This window comes from Microcaecilia unicolor, chromosome 3, assembly GCF_901765095.1.
Source record: "Microcaecilia unicolor chromosome 3, aMicUni1.1, whole genome shotgun sequence".
NCBI classification, from domain to species: Eukaryota; Metazoa; Chordata; class Amphibia; order Gymnophiona; family Siphonopidae; genus Microcaecilia; species Microcaecilia unicolor.
In genome coordinates, this window is record NC_044033.1 from 5,739,550 (window position 1) to 5,760,474 (window position 20,925).

General features: G+C 46.4%; 1 protein-coding gene across 3 annotated transcripts in view; it reads left to right on the plus strand.

The window, feature by feature from the left end:
* Positions 1 to 17,081, plus strand: part of STUM (stum, mechanosensory transduction mediator homolog) — a 112,898-nt gene extending 95,817 nt beyond the window's left edge. For 2 of the 3 annotated variants that reach the window (XM_030194596.1, XM_030194598.1), the window contains one exon: positions 16,485 to 17,081. The gene's annotated coding sequence lies outside the window, so the exon portion shown is untranslated. Of the gene's footprint in view, positions 1 to 11,343; positions 11,545 to 16,484 lie in introns of all 3 variants that reach the window. The other variant, XM_030194597.1, reaches the window with a different exon arrangement.
* The last annotated feature ends 3,844 nt before the right edge of the window (positions 17,082 to 20,925 follow it).

Here is a 20,925-nt window from a genome sequence, read left to right on the forward strand (position 1 = left end):
TTGGGTAATGCTCTTAGATGTCTATCCATTCAGCCTCTGCTGTACTTCCTGCAAAAGGGGTTCGCAGTTTCCACAAAAATTCAACAAAAGAAGGAGGTGGAAAACACAACTTCAAGAGATCAATCCGAGACACAGGGTGAGATGCTCCAGGAAAACTTTATTAGGACCCTAGGAAAACTTTATTATAAAGTTTTCCTGGAGCATCTCACCCTGTGTCTTGGATTGATCTCTTGAAGTTGTGTTTTCCACCTCCTTTTTCTGAGATCTGAGGAGCATAGAGAAGGCAAACATGAGGGCCACCCTTAGAAAATATGCAGGTCTCTTCCGATAACTAGTGCTGTTACAATTCTGGACCTGACAAACCCATTTCCACTTTGGGTGCACTTTTCAAATTTTCTATAGTTTTAGAAATACCTTGATTTGACAAGACCACTCCAGTCAAGGTAGTAATAGGATTATGCATCACCACAATCGCATCCCATAGCGACCCAAGAGTAACAGTCTATGGTTTCTCCAATGGAGATTCTACTACTTTTGACCTTTGAGCTTCCAATATCTGGATAGATTGAGATGAACCCACCACAGCAGACGACCCTGGCATTTCAGAGGGCTTCTCTTCAGCTGTAAGTTCTTCTGAAGGTGCTTCAGCAAGGAGCTCCCATCTGCGTTTTGACACACCATCCTGTGGCTATTTTGACCACTGCTCCCCGCTGGATGAAGCCTTCCCAGGTGGAGGAGGAATGACCCGCGGTTACATAGTAACATAGTAGATGACGGCAGAAAAAAGACCTGCACGGTCCATCCAGTCTGCCCAACAAGACAACTCGTGCTACTTTGATTTGTACCTGTGTTCTTCAGGGCACAGACCGTATAAGTCTGCCCAGCACTATCCCCGCCTCCCAACCACCAGTCCCGCCTCCCGATCTCGACTAAGCTCCTGAGGATCCATTCCTTCTGCACAGGATTCCTTTATGCTTATCCCACGCATGTTTGAATTCCGTTACCGTTTTCATTTCCACCACCTCCCGCGGGAGGGCATTCCAAGCATCCACTACTCTCTCCGTGAAGAAATAATTCCTGACATCTTTCCTGAGTCTGCCCCCCTTCAATCTCATTTCATGTCCTCTCGTTCTACCGCCTTCACATCTGCGGAATGACCCGTGGTTCAAGTCTCAGTGTAGTTTCGAGCGTTCCAAGAGACACCACTTCTAGCAGAACTTGGCCAGACTTTGTGGTAAGGAGCTCCACTATGGTAGATTGCCAGTAGGGGATTGTTACCTGGGCTTCAGAGGAGAAATCCCCGGTCTTCCCCTTATGCTTTTCCCCCATGACTGAGGAAAACTTCAGAGCACTCCTTACTTTGTCCTCCCATCAAGCCGCCTGTATATACATTTTTATAAATAAAATGACCACCTTTGTCTCTTATTTGTTTTAAGATTACAGCTATAATTAATGTACCTCTTATGCAACAGCAGACCTGTTTCATGAGAGACTGTTTTTATATATATATTTTTTAATGTAATCTGCTTTTTACTGGTTGTACCTTGTGGAGTGGAAGAGTGGCCTAGTGGTTAGAGTGGTGGACTTTGGTCCTGAGGAACTGAGTTGGATTCCCACTTCAGGCACAGGCAGCTCCTTGTGACTCCGGGCAAGTCACTTAACCCTACATTGCCCCATGTAAGCCGCATTGAGCCTGCCATGAGTGGGAAAGCGCAGGGTACAAATGTAACAAAAATAAAATAGATACTATTGGAGATTCTACATGGAATGTTGCTACTATTGGAGATTCTACATGGAATGTAGCTATTCCACTAGTAACATTCCATGTAGAAGGCTGCGCGGCCACATTGGTGATCTGCAAGGGCCGACTTCTAGTGGAATAGCAACATTCCATGTAGAATCTCAAATAGTAGCAACAGTGGAGGAGTGGCCTAGTGGTTAGGATGGTGGACTCTGGTCCTGGGGAGCTGAGGAACTGAGTTCAATTCCCACTTCAGGCACAGGCAGCTCCTTGTGACTCTGGGCAAGTCACTTAACCCTCCATTGCCCCATGTAAGCTGCATTGAGCCTGCCATGAGTGGGAAAGCGCGGGGTACAAATGTAACAAAAAAAAAAAAAGTAAAATATAAAAACCTAATCAGTTTGATTTAAAATGGCAGGCAATATTTTACAGGCTAGTAGTACAGCTTTCTCATTAGTGGAATCATATGAGCTCTATTGTCAAAGTTAGCAAGGAGTGTAACTGCCAGATTCTAGACACGATGCAATCTCTTTAGTAGCTTTTGGGGGTGACCCAAAATAGATTTTTGCAAGGGCTTCAACCCATCTGGCTGAATTCTTACACTACCTTGAATTTTCAGTTTGAAGGTGCCAAATTAAATTAAAGATTTATGTAGGGAAAAAAAGGCATGTCCGTCGGTAAATTAAGAAGCCTTTTACTAGTAGAAAAACGACGATGTTTTTAGGATAAATAATAAGGACCGTGGGAAACTCTAGCCTATAATGTTTTCTTGAGCAAATTGAGTTTGAGATCTGATATGTGGCAGGTGTTTTCCCAAGCTATAGAGCTGCACATGACAGCTTTGTCTTATTACATCTTAATTTATCCGTTACTTACATTACAAACCTTGTCCAACGTTAAAAAAATTTAATATGTTAAAAAAAATCTTCCTTCTCAGTTGGCAACCTCAAGGAAAATAAGATTAATTGGGCAGGTTGGCATGGAAACATGCAAATTTCTGCAAGGCTGGGATATTGTAATTATGCTGTTGGATCACTGTGTTATTGTGTTAGCGATGTTGGCAAGAAATATTTTGTATTGCATACATTTAATCCAGCTTGCATAATTCATTATATATTTTTTAAACAGGAGGTTGCATCTAGAAAGGTACCTCTGTTTTTTTTTTTTTTTTGCCTAGTTGGTTTCTTCTCCTGATTTAGGCTTCCAGCTCAGTTGGAACTAGTGTTTATTGATCTTACAGTGCATAAGCCTTCATTTGAAACTGTGCTAGTATTTTCTCATTTTTTAAAATTGTTCTTCCATAAAACACAGCCAGAGATCACAGGCCGTGGTGCCTTCCACTGTTGAGGGAGATGGGAATGGAATGAAGATCACCATCATGACTAGTTGCTGAAATAACCCACTTACCGTACATCAGTACATGCCACACTGGGAAAAGACCAAGGGTCCATCAAGCCCAGCATCCTGTCCACGACAGTGGCCAATCCAGGCCAAGGGCACCTGGCAATCTTCCCAAACGTACAAACATTCTATACATGTTATTCCTGGAATTGTGGATTTTTCCCAAGTCCATTTAGTAGTGGTTTATGGACTTGTCCTTTAGGAAACTGTCTAACCCCTTTTTAAACTCTGCTAAGCTAACCGTCTTCACCACGTTCTCCGGCAACGAATTCCAGTTTAATTATGCCGTCTCTTCTCCAAGCTGTATAGCCCTAGCCTCCTTAGTCTTTCTTCATAGGGAAGTCGTCCCATCCCCGCTATCATTTTAGTCGCCCTTCGCTGCACCTTTTCCAATTCTACTATATCTTTCTTGAGATGCGGCGACCAGAATTGAACACAATACTCAAGGTGCGGTCGTACGAGTTGCTTTCTTTCTGTCTGGACCAGCTGGTGGGAATGGGATTGCTCCTCCTGTGGGAATGCTTCAACATCCTCCTTTGTTTTCCTGGTCTTGTACTTCTCCCTCTGGAAGGGGTTTATGCAACCTAGTGTCCACTTTCTGTCTTGCCTCTGAGACAGAAGTAACCTTCTGGAGGTCTCCTGGGGGGGGGGGGGGGGCGACCCTCGAGTAAATCTTTACTCCCCCAGGCAGAATTCCAGACAAGAAACACTCTGGCTACTAAATAAGCATTATACATAATAAATGTTTATTCAGATTGTCAAAGAAGCCAATCAGTAATTATTGAAATAGTAAGAAATAAACTCCCAATACAGTATAATATGTAGCAAATAAAATCAGAGTTTTCCCTGGGAGCTGTCAATATGGCCATCTGCTAATGTAGGCAAAACACACAGTGGATCCAAAAAAAAGTCCTCTCACAATGAGTGTCTTCCTGAACAAGGTCTTTATTAACAGTAGCAGAATTGACCCGACACGTGACGTGTTTCGGCCGTGAGGCCTGCGTCAGGGGTCTATAAAATAATATACATAGAAATGCATAAAAATACAAATATAATTAAAAACATGAATAAAACATGAACATACAAATAAACTTTTTTATACATGTTTAAACCATTAAAACATCAGAATGAAAAATGAAAAGTGTGTATAATAATGATGAGGACTTCCTCAATCAGTGGTGTTCGATTCTGAACAAGTGTTCTCTTGATCTGATGATTCTTATTATAGAAACGTCAAAAAAAAGGAACGATATTTTAAGACCATCAGTCAATGAAAAATTAGAAGTATTAAAGAATACTGATCCATTTTATTATACACACTTCATTTTTCATTCTGATGTTTTAATGGTTTAAACATGTATAAAAAAGTTTATTTGTATGTTCATGTTTTATTCATGTTTTTAATTATATTTGTATTTTTATGCATTTCTATGTATATTATTTTATAGACCCCTGACGCAGGCCTCACGGCCGAAACACGTCACGTGTCGGGTCAATTCTGCTACTGTTAATAAAGACCTTGTTCAGGAAGACACTCATTGTGAGAGGACATTTTTTGGATCCATTGTGTGTTTTGCCTAACGTTGGTTTTCCTGTGGAGAGCTCACCTTCTGTGGGTGTTTGCATCTGCTAATGTAGACACATTGAGGCTCACCATTCTCAGTTCTGTTTCCTCTTAAATACTTTTTTCTTCCTTTCTTCATTATAATTACCCTTCCTACCTAATGAATATGGATCTTTCCAGAATATTCTGTTTCCTGTTATGAATCATGTTTCATCAAATTTTATCATTTATTCCCTTATTTTATTGGCAGTTAGGGCCTGTCATGCATATAAGCATAAGTTTCGTTAGATAATGGGTAAAATTACTCTGTTACTACCCCCATCCTCTTTCTAAGGCTATAATTTTACTCACACCCACTTACTTCTCCTTTTGATTGTTTATCTGGATACAGCAGAAGGGTGTAATCTACATGGAAAAGCAGGTGCAACCCTAAACAAAGGTTTGAGGGGGCAACCTGCATGGAGTGCTGGGTACTACTGTAGCCACCTTTCTGTACATCTTAGATGGACCATGCTGGGGCTTGGTCAGTGGTGGTTGAAAGCAAGTTACATTCAGGTACTGTAGCTATTACTCTGTAAGAATCTTTTGTGTGACTTATAGTCCCCTTTCTCTATTAAACATTTTTTTTTTTTAGTGTTCAAGAAAATGGGGAAAAAATAATTACTTAGCTCCAGAGAAATGAAGCTGTTAAATTTTGGTGTTCTCTTAGGACAACATCAACTTACCTTTGTAAGAAATTGAAGACTTCTTTATTTCAAAAATATTACTGTTAAAATTGTGTGTGTGTGTGTGGGGGGGGGGGGGGGGGGGGGGGGGGGGTTTAAATGTATTTCTTTATTTTAATTTTGTAACTTGCTTTGAACCAGTTAATTGGGAGTTGCTGGGTTATAAGAATCACATCACTCAAATATCCAACATATTATGAGTATCTACCTTGTAAACAAACTCTGTTTCAAATCTCTGCCTCAGGGATCCTGCACCATCATTTCTCATACCTTTTAAATAAAACATGATGTCCAGGGCCGCTGCCTCCCCCCTCCCCCCGGTGGATTCTAGTAATATTTAATGAATGTCCTGAACATCATTTACACATGTAGTCAGGGCTGTGCCAACACGGAAATGATGTCAGAAGAAGGCGGAACACAGCGAAGGGAAGGCTAGAGACATCAGGAGGCGAGTGCCGCCTCCTTCACTGACGCTGCGCTGCTGGACCGCCACAGAGGTAAATTTAAAAAGAAAAGACAAGAAAAGGGATGTTGGTGGGAGAGAAGAGGGCGGGCAGTAGTTGAACAATGGGAGCGGGAGGGCAGGGGAGAGACGAGTATGGATGCAAAGGGGGAGGGGAGAAGAGGGCGGGCCAGGCCAACTGGGACAAAATGGGAGCGGGAGGACAGAGGAGAGAGGAGCATGGATGCGAGGTGGGGGGGTCATGGAAGGGAAAGAGGGGAATTGCTGGATAGGGATTAATGGAGGGTGACAGAGGAGCATGGATGGGAGGGGCAGGGCTCAGGGACAGAGGGGAATTGCTGGATAGGGAATTAGGGATGAATGGAGGGCACAGAGGAGCATGGATTGGGAGGGCAGGGCTCGGAGAGAGGGGAATTGCTGGAAAGGAATGAATGGAGGGGGCAGGGGACAGAGGAGCATGGATGGGCATGGATTGGGAGGGCAGGGCTCGGAGAGAGGGGAATTGCTGGATAGGGATGGAGGGGGCAGGGGACAGAGGAGCATGGATTGGGAGGGCAGGGCTCAGGGAGAGAGGGGAATTGCTGGATAGGGATGAATGGAGGGGACAGATGGGCATGGATGGATATGGATTGCAGGGCAGGGCTCAGGGAGAGAGGGGAATTGCTGGATAGGGATGAATGGAGGGGGCAGGGGACAGAGGAGCATGGATGGGAGGGCAGGGCTCAGAGAGAGAGGAGAAATTGCTGGACATAGAGGGGAGGGAAGAGAGATGAAGGAGATGAAATGAGGGAAAAGGAAGAGAGGAGAAAAACTGCACATGGATGAAGAAAATAGGCAGAAGCTGAGGACCAGAAATGAAGAAGAAAGGAGGAAAGGAAAGAAATAAATGAAAAGGAAGCCCTGGAAACGGAGTTAAGAGGACAGATAGCAGCAGAATCAGATACTGGGCCACCATGATCAGAAAAAGAAAGTCACCAGACAACAAAGGTAGAAAAAATCATTTTATTTTCATTTTAGTGTTTGGAATATGTCCACTTTGAGAATTTACATCTGCTGTCTTATTTTGCAATGTATAGCAGTTTGTTTCTAAGAATATTGCTGACAATTCCTGTCAGTATGGCAAGTGATGAGTGATCATTTTCACGGGGGGTGGGGGGGTGGCGCCAACTGATAGTCTGCAGGGGGGGGAGCGCCAGAGACCCTAGGCACGGCCCTGCATGCAGTGGGATTAGAGAGTTAAACTAGTACGTTTCTACATGAATTTTCATTATAAATACTGGAAAACCATGTAAAAAGAGCAGTAGAAGCCTATAACACACCTACCCTTCCATAACAGCATGGCCAGGACTCAAAGCACCATCCCTACCTATATAAAGGCAGCCTTATAAACTTTCCAATAGCCCTAGAGAACATCAGTACATCTGGGGAAAACAGATCTCTACACAGCAACTATGTATCATTCCCGTCTCATCTGCCCGCAACCTCGGAGTAATCTTCGACGACTCCTCTCTTTCTCTGTGCATATCCAGCAGATTGCCAAGACCTGTCGCTTCTTCCTCTATAACATTAGCAAAATTCGCCCTTTCCTCTCTGAGCACACCACCCGAACTCTCATCCACTCTCGTCTTGACTACTGCAACCTACTCCTCACTGGCCTCCCACTTAGCCATCTATCCCCCCTTCAGTCCGTTCAGAACTCTGCTGCATGTCTTATCTTCCGCCTGGACCGATATGCTCATATCACCCCTCTCCTCAAGTCACTTCACTGGCTTCCGATCAGGTACCGCATACAGTTCAAGCTTCTCCTATTAACCTACAAATGCACTCGATCTGCAGCCCCTCCTTACTCTCTACCCTCATCTCCCCTTACATTCCTACCCGTAACCTCCGCTCTCAAGACAAATCCCTCCTCGCAGTACCCTTCTCCACCACTGCCAACTCCAGGCTCCGCCCTTTCTGCCTCGCTTCACCCCATGCCTGGAATAAACTCCCTGAGCCCATATGCCAGGCCCCCTCCCTGCCCATCTTCAAAGCCTTGCTCAAAGCCCACTTCTTCAATGTCGCCTTCGGCACCTAACCACTATACCTCTATTCAGGAAATCTAGACTGCCCCAACTTGACACTTCGCCCATTAGATTGTAAGTTCTTTTGAGCAGGGACTGTCCTTTTTTGTTAAACTGTACAGCGCTGCGTAACCCTAGTAGCACTCTAGAAATGTTATGTAGTAGTAGTAGTACTAACAGAATACAAACACAGAAAATGGACCACACATCCTGTTTAGATAAAAATTGAACTGGAAACATCAGTAAGTCAACACTGGAGAATTAAAAACATATTCATTCTTCTTATATTGAACAAAAGACATTAACAGGGCAACATGTCCTAAAACTAACAAATTCCAGTTAATGAATTCAATATAAAATATTTATTTCCACCTTTGTTGTCTGAGCATTTTGTTTTTCCAGTCGTATTGGTCCCAGTGTCTCTCTTCTAACTCAGAGTGGAGGACTGGCCTAATGGTTAATGTAGTGGACTTTGATCCTGGTAATCAGGGTTTGATTCCCACTGCTGCTCCTTGTGACCTTGGGCAAGTCACTTAACCCTCCATTGCCCCAGGTACAAAAACACAGATTGTGAGCCCTTCCGGGACAGAGAAAGTACCTGCATGCAATGTGAACAGCACCGCATATGTCTAGAAATGATTAGTAATAACTTTGTTTGCTATCCAACTGCCATTTCTGCTCTCTTTTCCCACATCCGTCTTCAACGTATTGCAGGGGCGTACCCACGGGTGGGCCTGGATGGGCCCAGGCCCAGCCACTTTTGCTCCAGGCCCGCCCACCCTAACTAGCCCCAACCTAACAACATCGCTGCTTTTGGGTCTGGTCCGGGAGTGTTGCCTGCCTGAAATTGTTCTCCCCGCTGCTGCCTCGGTCCCTGCAGCATTCTTTATTTTCGCCCGTCGGCATCGCTGGCAGCGCTACGATTCACAGAGGCCGCTCCGCTCCCCCCTGCAGCGTCCATCTGGCCCTACGAAAACAGGAAGTGCATCAGAGAGGGCCGGATGGACGCGGCAAGGGGGAGCGGAGCAGCCTGTGTGAATCGCAGCGCTGCGGCGAAGGGCGGGAAAAAAGAATGCTGCAGGGACCGAGGCAGCAGCGGGGAGAAGAATTTCAGGCAGCAGGCACCGAGCAGTGGAAGACGCTGAAGTTCCTTGAGGTAGGAGCAGGACAGGAGCAGGACAAGCTGATGTGATAAATGTTTGGGAAGGGGGAGGGGAGATTCAAATAAAGGATCGCAACAAAGGTAAAGAACTGCATGGAGGGGAGGGGCTGAAAGAGGGTGCTGCACATGGGGAGGGAAGAGAGGATTAATTTTTTGAGGTGAGGGAGGAAGAGATGCTGCATGGGGTGTATGTAAGAAAAAATAATTATTTGGGATGGGAGGGAAAGAGGTGGGGTGGGAGGGAGAGTTGCACAGGGGGTAAGGAGTGAGGGAGAAAGGTGGACATGGGATGGGAGGGAAAGAGGTGGGGTGGGAGGGAGAGTTGCACAGGGGGTAAGGAGTGAGGGAGAAAGGTGGACATGGGATGGGAGGGAGAGATGCTACATGGGTTGGGGGAGACAACTGTTGGAGGTGGGGTGGGAGGAAGAGCTGCTGCATGGGATGGAGAGAGAGAGAGCAAGAGATGCTGCACAGGGGGGTAGAGGTGAGAGAGGGAGAAATGGACATGAGGATGGAGGGGGAGAGAGAGAGGAAGAAATGCTGGATGTGGAGTGGGAGGGAGGGAGAGATGCAGGAGAGAGAGAGAAATGTTGGACATAGAAGTAGGAAAGAGGGAGAGATGCTGTATGGGGAAGAATGAGAGAGATGTTGGACCAAGGGCACAAGGAAGGGAGACAGTGAGAGTGATGTGGACAGAAGGAGAGAGGGAGGAGGAAAGAGAGGTTGAACAATGGGGGTGGATGAGAGGATGAAATGTGGGGGTAACATGTGGAAGTAGGACAGGGGCAGAAAAAATGTTATGCCCATCCAATTTGGGCTCAGGCCCACCCAAAATTGGCTGTCTGGCTACGCCACTGACGTATTGATCTGTTTCTTTCAAATGTTACCTTCTTCCTCACCTTCCAGTCTCCAATCTCCTCCTTTTTTTCACTTTTCACCTACCCTGTGAACTTTCTATCCCTTCCTCTCACCTCCTGCCCAGCCTGTCGCCCCTAATCTTCCAATTTGCCTGGCCTCATATGCCCTTCTGTCTTTCACTCCCCAGGACTACATTTTAACCCTCTACTCATCTTCATTCCAACCCCCACAGCTTCTCCCTTACGATTCTACAATGTCCAGCATCTTCCCTCTCTCTGTCCCCCTTTCTCCCAGTTCCCAGCATCTACCTATCCATTCACTGTTCCCCCTCCACCCCATGTGACGCATTTCCCCTTCCCCTTGTAGTCCTGCATCTCTTCCCCTCTCAATCCCACAGCTTCCTGTCCTCTCCCCCAATCAATCAATCCTACTATATAAATGAGCTTGGACAGATTCACCCGCAAATGCTCAGTAGAGAGCAGCTGTCAACGTTCTGCGCATGCGCAGCAGGTCACAGTGATCCATTACCGGCATCGCTGTCCCACCCCTTCCATCGACAGAGGCTATGTGCGTTGCTAAGGGGAGGGAGACAGCAGAAAGAGCAGCAGCAGCCCCCCCTCTCTGAGAACTGGACGGCCGCAGAGTCCACCATGGGAACCGCCTTTGAGAGCCCGGCGTCCCGAGGTCGCTGGCGCACCAACCTCCCCCCCCCCCCTGACGTAGTCGCTCCTGCCCCCCATGCCAGGCCCCCTAACTACACTGCCGTTTCCACCCCTCCACCCCCATGAGGTCGCCGCCGCTGGCACTACCCCCTCCACCACCCTCCCCAAGGTCGCCGAAGCACCAACCTCCACCCCCTTCCCCGAGGTTACCGCTGCTCCCGCCCCCCTCCGGGCCCCCTGCACTGACATGACAGCGCCTCTCATCTCCATGTGAAAGCGCTGCAGGCAGCAGATAGATCGATCTGGTTCCTGCAGCACTTTCACACGGAGGTGAGAGGTGCTGTCATGTCAGTGCAGGGGGCCCAGCACAGAGGGGGGGGCAGGAGCGGCGGCGAGGAGGGTAGCTGGACATGGGGGAGGGCAGGGGAAGAGAGCAGGGTTGCTGGATATGGATCGATGGAGGGGAGGGGAGGGCAGAGGAGAGTGGAGGGTTGCTGGACATGGATGGATGGAGGTGAGAATTATTAAACAACAAAAACTCGCCCCTCAACTTTCATTTCTTCCTTTAGCTCTTTCATTACCTTTTTAAAAACAAAAAGGTTTTAACGGGCTTAATGGCTAGTCACTTCTATAAGTCAAAAGCAGTACAGGGCATTTGAGCTTTGGTGTTGCAGGTCTAACACGTCCCTTCCCCTTGGTAACAGGAAGTGTTGGAAGAAGTGGAGACCCATCAGACCCAACAGAGCACACGGACAGACTCAAGAGACCCGGTGGAGATTTCAGCCTGCTATCACTTGATGCCTGCTGCCCCATTGAGGCTGGGCCCGGCCAGCAAACTGTACCCCGAATGTGCCGCCCCATGTCGGTGCATGGTTCACACAGTGGGCCACACCAGCCCTGATGATGTCAGTTGTTTATTTCCTTTTGCAGATTTTTTTTGTCTCCCATATGTACTGATAGAATTATCTAATACTAGTAAAAAAGGCCCGTTTCTGTAGGCAAGGAAACGGGCCTTAGGCAGGCAATTACCCCCCCCCCCCCCGTGCCAGCGAAAACTGTCGCCACCGCCGCCGTTGTACTACCTTCTCTTCCCGTAGGTTCCTCAATCATCTTCTTAGAAAGTTTAACTCCGTGCGTCAGACGCACGGAGTTAAACTTTCTAAGAAGATGATTGAGGAACCCACCCGAAGGTAGTGCACAACAGCGGCGGGGGGGGGGGTGCGGTTTTTGGTGTTCGGGGGGGGGGGGGGGGATCGACAGATTCGCGGGAGGGGGTGGGTTTCGAGGGGGGCGTAGCGCGGGGGGGTGACAGCTGATTCCGAGGCAGTAGGAGGAGTAGGGAAACATGCTCCTCCCCTTGCCTTGGAATCAGCTGTGTTGACGTCAGTGACGTCCATGCGTGTCTGCCTCACAGACCACTTGCAGCCAGGGAGCCACGGTCCTAAGCATAGAACGTTGGAGGTGAGAATTATTATATAGGATGAAAGTGGAAGGGAACCTGAGTAAACGGTTAACATGATTTCAGGATTTTTGTTGTGTACTGTGTAGAGCTCGGAAATAGAGGTGTGTAAAAACTGCTCGAAAAATAGGTTTGTAAATTAAATTAGTAAACCTGGACAAATTTAGTGGTTTCACCAAACTTCATAAAATCATTCTTTGAAGAAAAATCCCCCCCCCCCCCCCAAACATGGAAAGCAGATTTGAAAATGTACATCTAAATGAACACTTGTTAATCAATTGTTTTAATCGCTTGCCTTTTCATTAAAAACAGAAAAACAAACCACAGAGGCTTTTGTTGGCTTGTCAAACCCCCCCCTGTTGCTGCCTTCAGATACCAGACTGGTGCTGCCTCACTCGGTGCCTGGAATGGTTTCCCTCAACGCTTTCATCTTCGCTGTCGGACACGTTCAAATCCCGCTTAAAGACCTGACCTGCCTCTTTGAGATTGCTTTCAAATCTTTAAAAAAACTGTGGCTTTTCCTGTTCCTCACCATTTCATGCTAAATATTTGACTAATATTTAAGGGATTATTATAAATTATTTGCCTTGTCTGTGTCTCAGCTAGATTGCAAGGTCTGCAGGGTCTGTCATTTTCATTACTAGCCATAGGGTAACAGTCATGCTAACTGGGCAGAATTCTAAGTGACTTTCTTTTTTTTAACTAGACCAATGTACTACATCTGTTATTAACTTGCAAAAGCTAAATTTCCTTCGTCAAGTGAGTACAGCATGAGTTTAAGGGTGATGGGATGCTGCCCAAACAGTAGCTCCTGAAAGCTAGTTAGTCTAGTAAAAGACAGATCATGTAATGTAACTTGTGGGCTGACCCTTATTTTCAGGCTTGTAAAAATTGCTCCATTAGAATCCTGCTTTTCCCCACAAATTAAGGTGCTGGGTGTAGAAAGTGATATATCCTCGGTGCTCTCCAGTCTCTTAGTCTATAAAAAAATAACCAAATTAAAGATATCCCTATTGGGAAGTTCAGTCACGTCCTTGTCCTAGGTTTAGAATGCATGGATTGGTTTTATGCACGTCAATGCTCTGGGAACATTTGTTAGATATGTTTAACATTAAAGGAGATGGGGTACAATGCACTGCACAAGGTACCTCTTCACCCCCACCCATAAGTGTGAGCGTGTGAATGGAGCCACCCTAGAATAGCTAAGTTAGCTTGCCCTCAAGAAAACAGTTTTATTCCTAGGGCCCTGTTTACTAAGCCATGCTAGAGGCACGTTAGCGTTTTTAGGGTGGGCAGAGCTTATAGATACCCATAGAGGGGCATTTTCGAACGAGCACGACCATCTCTAAGGGTGCCCAACTCTAAGGATGGTGCCGTGAAGGGGCAGGGCAATGCGTATTATCAAAACAAGATGGACATCCATCTTTCCTTTTGATAATACGGTCGGGGACACCCAAATTTTGATATTTAGATTGACCTTAAAGATGGTCGTCCTCTGTTTTTGGCGATAATGGAAACCACTACTACTACTACTACTTAACATTTCTAGAGCGCTACTAGGGTTACGCAGTGCTGTACAGATTAATAAAAGGACAGTCCCTGCTTCAAGGAGCTTACAATCTAATGGGAGAAATGTCAAATAGGGGCAGTCTAGATTTCCTGCATAGAGGTTATGGTGGTTAGGTGCTGAAGGCGACATTGAAGAGGTGGGCTTTGAGCAAGGATTTGAAGATGGGCAAGGAGGGGGCCTGGCGTATGGGCTCAGGGAGTTTATTCCAGGCATGGGGTGAGGCGAGGCAGAAAGGGCGGAGCCTGAAGTTGGCGGTGGTGGACAAGGGTACTGAAAGGAGGGATTTGTCTTCAGAACGGAGGTTACGGGTAGGAATGTAAGGGGAGATGTGGATAGAGAGGTAAGGAGGGACTGCAGATCGAGTGCATTTGTAGGTTAGTAGGAGAAGCTTAAACTGTATGCGGTACCTGATCGGAAGCCAGTGAAGTGATTTGAGGAGAGGGGTGATATGAGTGTACCGGTTCAGGCGGAAGCTAAGATGTGCAGCAGAGTTTTGAATGGACTGAAGGGGGGATAGATGGCAAAGGGAGGCCAGTGAGGAGTAGGTTGCAGTAGTCAAGGCGAGAGGTAATGAGAGAGTGGATGAGAGTTCGGGTGGTGTGCTCAGAGAGGAAAGGGCGAATTTTGCTGATGTTATAGAGGAAGAAGTGACAGGTCTTGGCTATCTGCTGGATAAGCGCAGAGAAGGAGAGGGAGGAGTCGAAAATGACCCCGAGGTTGCGGGCAGATGAGACTGGGAGGATGAGGGTGTTATCAATAGAGATAGAGAGTGGAGGGAGAGGAGAAATGGGTTTGGGAGGGAAGACAATAAGCTCGGTCTTGGCCATGTTCAGTTTCAAGTGGCGGTTGGACATCCAGGTCGCAATGTCGGCTAAGCAGGCCAGTATTTTAGCCTGGGTTTCTGCAGTGATGTCTGGTGTGGAGAGATAAAGCTGGGTGTCGTCGGCATAAAGATGATAGTGGAAACCATGAGATGAGATAAGGGAGCCCAGGGAAGAGGTGTAGATTGAGAAAAGAAGGGGTCCAAGGACAGATCCCTGAGGAACTCCAACAGAGAGCGGGATGGGGGTGGAGGAAGAACCCTGAGAATGTACTCTGAAGGTACGGTAGGAGAGATAAGAGGAGAACCAGGAGAGGACAGAGCCCTGGAACCCAAGTGAGGACAGTGTGGCGAGAAGTAAGTTGTGATTGACCGTGTCAAAAGCGGCGGATAGGTCGAGGAGGATAAGGATGGAGTAGTGACCTTTTGGATTTGGCAAGGAACAGGTCGTTGCAGACTTTAGATAGTGCCGTTTTCGTCGAGTGTAGGGGGTGAAAGCCGGATTGAAGCGGATCGAGGATGGCATGAGAGGAGAGAAAATCAAGGCAACGGCTGTGAACGGGGCGCGTTCAAGTATCTTGGAGAGGAAGGGTAGGAGAGAAATGGGGCGGTAGTTGGAGGGACAGGTAGGGGTCAAGTGATGGTTTTTTGAGGAGTAGTGTGACTATCGCATGCTTGAAGGTGTCAGGGACAGTAGCAGTGGAGAGAGAGAGGTTGAGGATATGACATATTGGGGGGGGGGGGGGAGGGTGACAGTAGGAGTGATGGTCTATCTCAAAAACATCCAAATCCAAGCCCCTTTGGTCGTGGGAGGAGCCAGCATTCATAGTGCACTGGCCCCCCTCACATGCCAGGGCACCATAGGGGGCACTGCAGTGGACTTCAGAAATTGCTCCCAGGTGCATAGCTCCCTTACCTTGGGTGCTGAGCCCCCCCCAAACCCCCCCCCCCCCCCTCCAGGTCCGCCTGCCTGAAGTACATTGCACTCACTACAAGTGCTCCAGGGACCTGTATACTGCTGCGATGGACCTGAGTATGGCATTTGAGGCTGGCAAAAAAGTATTTTTAAACTTGTTTTTTTATGGTGGGGTGGGGGGGGGGGGGGGGTTAGTGACCACTGGGGGGGAGTAAGGGGAGGTCATCCCTGATTCCCTCTGGTGGTCATCTGGTCAGTTGGGGCACCTCTTTGAGGCTTGGTCATGACAAAAAATGGACCAAGTAAAGTCGGCCAAGTGCTTGTCATGGACGTCCTTTTTTTCTATTATCGGCCGAGGACAACCATCTCCTAATCACGCCCGAGTCATGCCTTCACTACCCTGCTGACACGTCCCTGCGACGGAAAGCAGTCGAGGATGTCAAAAAATTGGCTTTCGATTATGCCAATTTTGACAGCCTTGCGAGAAGGACAACCATCTCCCGATTTGTGTCGAAAGATGGGTGTCCTCCTCTTTCGAAAATAAGCGTGATAGTATTCCTATGGGCATCTACACAGTTAGCGCATGCTAAAAACACTAGCCTACCTTAGTAAACAGGGCCTTTACTCTGTGATGAGCTTTTACACTGATGTACATAATATGCTCATCAACTTCTCTTCCCCTCCTCATCTGTGTGTGCACACGTAAGAGATTGCCAGAGAATGTGGTAAAGGCAATTAGCTTAGCGGAGTTTTAAAAAGGTTTGGACAGCTTCCTAAAGGAAAAGTCTACTGACCATTATTAAATGGACTTGGGGAAAATCCACTGTTTCTGGGATAAGCAGTATAAAATGTTTTGTACTTTTTTGGGATCTTGCTGGGTATTTGTGACCTGGATTGGCCACTGTTGGAAACAGGATGCTGGGCTTGATGGACCTTTGGTCTTTCCCATTATGGCAATGCTTATGTACTCTGATTCCCTCAGTTTAATTTCCGACTCAATCCTGCAAATTGCGATCACTGCACAGTTGTTATTGCAATGGATTTGTTAAGAGAAGTCCTTTCTGATTTTTTTTTTTTCAGAATTGCAGTTCTGAAGCGAAAGAGGGCTTGTACTTCCTTTGCCTCTAGACTTCCTACCACATTGTTCTGAGCAGTGGAGAAAAGGGACTGCATGAAGCGACGCAGAAAAAGAAGGGAGAGCACGTCTGTTCACCGGAGCCACCGGACAGCTGCTTCGATGTGGGTGGTGAGGACTTTGGCGTTACCAAAAGTCCCGGTCAAAACGTGGTGGGGAGGGAACTTAGAGAATTGTTGGAAGCAGATTCAAGCGTCTGGGGTGGGCGGATTTGCAGAGCAAATTTTCATTAAAATGTGTGGGAACAGAAGGCGTGTAGTTACTTCTTGAGAAGCTTTGTTTCATCCATTGTATTAGATACTCATAGAAAGGTGAAGCCTGCAATGGGCCTTGAGATGATCCCATTCATCACAGGATTCAGTCTAGCATAGGTGTAAACACTGCACAGATTACTGGAGTCTGCTCAATATTTTGGGGTGCTTGGCAGCCACTGCACACACACAGCTGGCACCTGTGCACTGTCCCCTGAAAATGACCGAGCAGAGTAACATAGTAAATGACGGCAGATAAAGACCTGAATAATCCATCCAGTCTGCCCAAGATAAACTCATTTTACATGGTATGTGATACTTTATACCCGAGTTTGATTTGTCCTTGCCATTCTCAGGGCACAGACCGGAGACGTCTGCCCAGCACTGTTCTTGTACTAAAAGTTCTGAAGATTCTGGAATCCTAAACAGTTACAAGATTCCGGAATCCCAATTAGTAGCAACATTCCATGTAGAACCCCAAAGAGTAACATAGTAAATGATGGCAGATAAAGACCTTACGGTCCATCCAGTCTGCCCAACAAGATAAACTCATTTTACATGGTATGTGATACTTTATACCTGAGTTTGATTGGTCCTTGCCCTTCTCAGGGTAGAGACCGTAGAAGTCTGCCCAGCACTGTTCTTGTACTAAGTTCTGAACCTAACATCAAAGCCCCTTAACATTTACACTCCAGCCCATCCCTATCTATTCAGTCACGATCAGGGCGTAGACCGTAAAAGTCTCTTGTACTAAAAGTTCTGAAGATTCTGGAATCCTAAAGAGTTACAAGATTCCGGAATCCCGGTTAGTAGCAACATTCCATGTAGAACCCCAAAGAGTAACATAGTAAATGACGGCAGATGAAGACTTGAATGGTCCATCCAGTCTGTCCAACAAGACAAACTCATTTTACATGGTATGTGATACTTTATTTGTATACCCGAGGTGACCTTTTCTTCCTAATCTTTACATTCTTCGTTGAGTGCAATCACTTTGGGGATTTTGCTTCATTCTGAATTTGAGACTAGCTGTCTGGGTGATACTGCGTGGAGAATTTAACTTCAGTCCCGTCCCCCAAGAACGCATTCTGATGGCACTGGCTTATTTTTGCAGGGTGCTGTCTACAAGCTCAGATTCTTCTGCCTTTAAATTTAAACATTTTCAGGATGAATTTGTGGTTGGCTGTCCTCATCTACTCAAATGCAGTTGCACCACCAGGGGTCCCCAGAAGTATCCCCCCACACTTGCCAGTCCTCCCGGATGCAAAAATTGAAATATGCTTGCATATTGTACCAAGTTTGTAGAACAAATTTTTTGTATTCATGTTTATATATATAAATATAAAATATTTTACTGTGACTTGACGTGTTTTGATACTGTGGCTGTTTTTAAATTATTTTATTGAATAATAGTAATGTGACAGAACAGACTCGCTCCTGATTCAGCCAGAGGGATGCTTTTGGGTCACAGCTGCTGCCTGGTAGCATTCAAGATGCACGGGCAAGGCCTGACATTTGAATTGAGCTGCATTCTGAAAGCATGTTACGTGGGAACATAAGAGAGGATTTTAATGTCTTGATCCACCTAGAACAAAAATGATCTTTTGGGCAAGATGCAGACAGATTTTGCACCTAGTACAGGGAAGACGTATGATTGTATAGGCTGCTGTGTACGATACTGCATGACAAAACATTTTAGCAGTGCTGAAAGTAATAAGGTACAAAACCACCATCTTTTATGGGGCTGCTGGCTGACAAAATCGCTCCTGACAGGTCAATGCACCGCTGGATTCTTTACTGCATCCGTGAGCTGGTGCTGCGATCGGGCTATGAAGAACCACACAGGGGGTATTGAGTACATAAGTACATAAGTAGTGCCATACTGGGAAAGACCAAAGGTCCATCTAGCCCAGCATCCTGTCACCGACAGTGGCCAATCCAGGTCAAGGGCACCTGGCACGCTCCCCAAACGTAAAAACATTCCAGACAAGTTATACCTAAAAATGCGGAATTTTTCCAAGTCCATTTAATAGCGGTCTATGGACTTGTCCTTTAGGAATCTATCTAACCCCTTTTTAAACTCCGTCAAGCTAACCGCCCGTACCACGTTCTCCGGCAACGAATTCCAGAGTCTAATTACACGTTGGGTGAAGAAAAATTTTCTCCGATTCGTTTTAAATTTACCACACTGTAGCTTCAACTCATGCCCTCTAGTCCTAGTATTTTTGGATAGCGTGAACAGTCGCTTCACATCCACCCGATCCATTCCACTCATTATTTTATACACTTCTATCATATCTCCCCTCAGCCGTCTCTTCTCCAAGCTGAAAAGCCCTAGCCTTCTCAGCCTCTCTTCATAGGAAAGTCGTCCCATCCCCACTATCATTTTCGTCGCCCTTCGCTGTACCTTTTCCAATTCTACTATATCTTTTTTGAGATACGGAGACCAGTACTGAACACAATACTCCAGGTGCGGTCGCACCATGGAGCGATACAACGGCATTATAACATCCGCACACCTGGACTCCATACCCTTCCTAATAACACCCAACATTCTATTCGCTTTCCTAGCCGCAGCAGCACACTGAGCAGAAGGTTTCAGCGTATCATCGACGACGACACCCAGATCCCTTTCTTGATCCGTAACTCCTAACGCGGAACCTTGCAAGACGTAGCTATAATTCGGGTTCCTCTTACCCACATGCATCACTTTGCACTTGTCAACATTGAACTTCATCTGCCACTTGCACGCCCATTCTCCCAGTCTCGCAAGGTCCTCCTGTAATCGTTCACATTCCTCCTGCGACTTGACGACCCTGAATAATTTTGTGTCATCGGCGAATTTAATTACCTCACTAGTTATTCCCATCTCTAGGTCATTATAAATACATTAAAAAGCAACGGACCCAGCACAGACCCCTGCGGGACCCCACTAACTACCCTCCTCCACTGAGAATACTGGCCACGCAATCCTACTCTCTGCTTCCTATCTTTCAACCAGTTCTTAATCCATAATAATACCCTACCTCCGATTCCATGACTCAGCAATTTCTTCAGGAGTCTTTCGTGCGGCACTTTGTCAAACGCCTTCTGAAAATCCAGATATACAATATCAACCGGCTCCCCATTGTCCACATGTTTGCTTACCCCCTCAAAAAAATGCATTAGATTGGTGAGGCAAGACTTCCCTTCACTAAATCCGTGCTGACTTTGTCTCATCAGTCCATGTTTTTGTATATGCTCTGCAATTTTATTCTTAATAATAGCCTCCACCATCTTGCCCGGCACCGACGTCAGACTCACCGGTCTATAATTTCCCGGATCTCCTCTGGAACCCTTCTTAAAAATCGGAGTAACATTGGCTACCCTCCAGTCTTCCGGTACTACACTCGATTTTAGGGACAGATTGCATATTTCTAACAGTAGCTCCGCAAGTTCATTTTTTAGTTCTATTAATACTCTGGGATGAATACCATCAGGTCCCGGTGATTTACTACTCTTCAGCTTGCTGAACTGACCCATTACATCCTCCAAGGTTACAGAGAATTTGTTTAGTTTCTCCGACTCCCCCGCTTCAAATATTCTTTCCGGCACCGGTGTCCCCCCCAAATCCTCCTCGGTGAAGACCGAAGCAAAGAATTCATTTAATTTCTCCGCTACGGCTTTGTCCTCCTTGATCGCCCCTTTGGGTGAGTGCAGACTCTTTGGTTAATTGTGCACTGGTTGATATTCAGACTTATTATTTGTTACATTTGTATCCCACATTTTCCCACCTTTTTGCAGGTTCAGTGTTACATATAACCGTTAACGGCGTTAGCCGATTCCGGTGTGAACAAATGCATGATATGAATGAATACAAAGTGATATTGTGGTAGAATGAGGTACATGTATGGTAGGTACAATTGGGGGGAACTTAAGGAGGGAAAGGTTAGGATGGTGGATAAAGGTACGAGAGTTTTTTTTTTTTTGCTGGCCTTCCTTTAGCCAATTACTTAAGCAGCTAGTGGACTGAATATCACCGCTAACTGGTACGTCCACCCCAGGACTAAATGGTTAGTGCTGTGACAGTCACAGGCAATATTCAGCCTCTCCTGCCTGGTTACACCCTTTTTGAATATTCTTTCCCTTGAATAAC